Genomic DNA, 3138 nt, shown 5'->3' on the forward strand with positions numbered 1-3138 from the left:
GCTCACACGAGGCGGCGGCAGAGACAGCCGCCCGCCACGCCGCCCACGAGTCGGCACACGAGACGAGGCTCGAGTAGACGAAGAGCGAGACGAGGCTCACTCGAGGCGGCGGCAGAGACAGCCGCCCGCCACGCCACGCCGCCCACGAGGCGGCACACGAGACGAGGCTCGAGTAGACGAAGAGCGAGACGAGCCTCACTCGAGGCGGCGGCAGAGACGGCCGCCCGCCACGCCACGCCGCCCACGAGGCGGCACACGAGACGAGGCTCGAGTAGACGAAGAGCGAGACGAGGCTCACACGAGGCGGCGGCAGAGACGGCCGCCCGCCCCGCCACGCCGCCCACGAGGCGGCACACGAGACGAGGCTCGAGTAGACGAAGAGCGAGATGAGGCTCCCACGAGGCGGCAGCAGAGACAGCCGCCCGCCACGCCGCCCACGAGGCGGCACACGAGACGAGGCTCGAGTAGACGAAGAGCGAGATGAGGCTCACACGAGGCGGCAGCAGAGACAGCCGCCCGCCACGCCGCCCACGAGGCGGCACACGAGACGAGGCTCGAGTAGACGAAGAGCGAGACGAGGCTCACACGAGGCGGCGGCAGAGACAGCCGCCCGCCACGCCACGCCGCCCAAGAGGCGGCACACGAGACGAGGCTCGAGTAGACGAAGAGCGAGACGAGGCTCACTCGAGGCGGCGGCAGAGACAGCCGCCCGCCACGCCACGCCGCCCACGAGGCGGCACACGAGACGAGGCTCGAGTAGACGAAGAGCGAGATGAGGCTCACTCGAGGCGGCAGCAAAGACAGCCGCCCGCCACGCCACGCCGCCCAAGAGGCGGCACACGAGACGAGGCTCGAGTAGACGAGGAGCGAGATGAGGCTCACACGAGGCGGCAGCAACGACAGCCGCCCGCCACGCCGCCCACGAGGCGGCACACGAGACGAGGCTCGAGTAGACGAAGAGCGAGACGAGGCTCACTCGAGGCGGCAGCAAAGACAGCCGCCCGCCACGCCACGCCGCCCAAGAGGCGGCACACGAGACGAGGCTCGAGTAGACGAAGAGCGAGATGAGGCTCACACGAGGCGGCAGCAACGACAGCCGCCCGCCACGCCGCCCACGAGGCGGCACACGAGACGAGGCTCGAGTAGACGAAGAGCGAGACGAGCCTCACTCGAGGCGGCAGCAGAGACAGCCGCCCGCCACGCCGCCCACGAGGCGGCACACGAGACGAGGCTCGAGTAGACGAAGAGCGAGACGAGGCTCACTCGAGGCGGCGGCAGAGACGGCCGCCCGCCCCGCCACGCTGCCCAAGAGGCGGCACACGAGACGAGGCTCGAGTAGACGAAGAGCGAGATGAGGCTCCCACGAGGCGGCAGCAGAGACAGCCGCCCGCCACGCCGCCCACGAGGCGGCACACGAGACGAGGCTCGAGTAGACGAAGAGCGAGATGAGGCTCACACGAGGCGGCAGCAGAGACAGCCGCCCGCCACGCCGCCCACGAGGCGGCACACGAGACGAGGCTCGAGTAGACGAGGAGCGAGACGAGGCTCACACGAGGCGGCAGCAAAGACAGCCGCCCGCCACGCCGCCCCACGAGGCGGCACACGAGACGAGGCTCGAGTAGACGAAGAGCGAGACGAGGCTCACTCGAGGCGGCGGCAGAGACAGCCGCCCGCCACGCCACGCCGCCCACGAGGCGGCACACGAGACGAGGCTCGAGTAGACGAAGAGCGAGACGAGCCTCACTCGAGGCGGCGGCAGAGACGGCCGCCCGCCACGCCACGCCGCCCAAGAGGCGGCACACGAGACGAGGCTCGAGTAGACGAAGAGCGAGACGAGCCTCACTCGAGGCGGCGGCAGAGACGGCCGCCCGCCACGCCACGCCGCCCACGAGGCGGCACACGAGACGAGGCTCGAGTAGACGAAGAGCGAGAGCGGCGGCAGAGACGGCCGCCTGCCCCGCCACGCCGCCCACGAGGCGGCACACGAGACGAGGCTCGAGTAGACGAAGAGCGAGACGAGGCTCACTCGAGGCGGCGGCAGAGACGGCCGCCCGCCACGCCACGCCGCCCAAGAGGCGGCACACGAGACGAGGCTCGAGTAGACGAAGAGCGAGATGAGGCTCACACGAGGCGGCAGCAGAGACAGCCGCCCGCCACGCCGCCCACGAGGCGGCACACGAGACGAGGCTCGAGTAGACGAAGAGCGAGACGAGGCTCACACGAGGCGGCGGCAGAGACAGCCGCCCGCCACGCCACGCCGCCCAAGAGGCGGCACACGAGACGAGGCTCGAGTAGACGAAGAGCGAGACGAGGCTCACTCGAGGCGGCGGCAGAGACAGCCGCCCGCCACGCCACGCCGCCCACGAGGCGGCACACGAGACGAGGCTCGAGTAGACGAAGAGCGAGATGAGGCTCACTCGAGGCGGCAGCAAAGACAGCCGCCCGCCACGCCACGCCGCCCAAGAGGCGGCACACGAGACGAGGCTCGAGTAGACGAGGAGCGAGATGAGGCTCACACGAGGCGGCAGCAACGACAGCCGCCCGCCACGCCGCCCACGAGGCGGCACACGAGACGAGGCTCGAGTAGACGAAGAGCGAGACGAGGCTCACTCGAGGCGGCAGCAAAGACAGCCGCCCGCCACGCCACGCCGCCCAAGAGGCGGCACACGAGACGAGGCTCGAGTAGACGAAGAGCGAGATGAGGCTCACACGAGGCGGCAGCAACGACAGCCGCCCGCCACGCCGCCCACGAGGCGGCACACGAGACGAGGCTCGAGTAGACGAAGAGCGAGACGAGCCTCACTCGAGGCGGCAGCAGAGACAGCCGCCCGCCACGCCGCCCACGAGGCGGCACACGAGACGAGGCTCGAGTAGACGAAGAGCGAGACGAGGCTCACTCGAGGCGGCGGCAGAGACGGCCGCCCGCCCCGCCACGCTGCCCAAGAGGCGGCACACGAGACGAGGCTCGAGTAGACGAAGAGCGAGATGAGGCTCCCACGAGGCGGCAGCAGAGACAGCCGCCCGCCACGCCGCCCACGAGGCGGCACACGAGACGAGGCTCGAGTAGACGAAGAGCGAGACGAGGCTCACACGAGGCGGCGGCAGAGACAGCCGCCCGCCACGCCGCCCACGAGGCGC

Source organism: Emiliania huxleyi (assembly GCF_000372725.1).
Source record: "Emiliania huxleyi CCMP1516 unplaced genomic scaffold EMIHUscaffold_237, whole genome shotgun sequence".
In the NCBI taxonomy this organism is placed as follows: domain Eukaryota; phylum Haptophyta; order Isochrysidales; family Noelaerhabdaceae; genus Emiliania; species Emiliania huxleyi.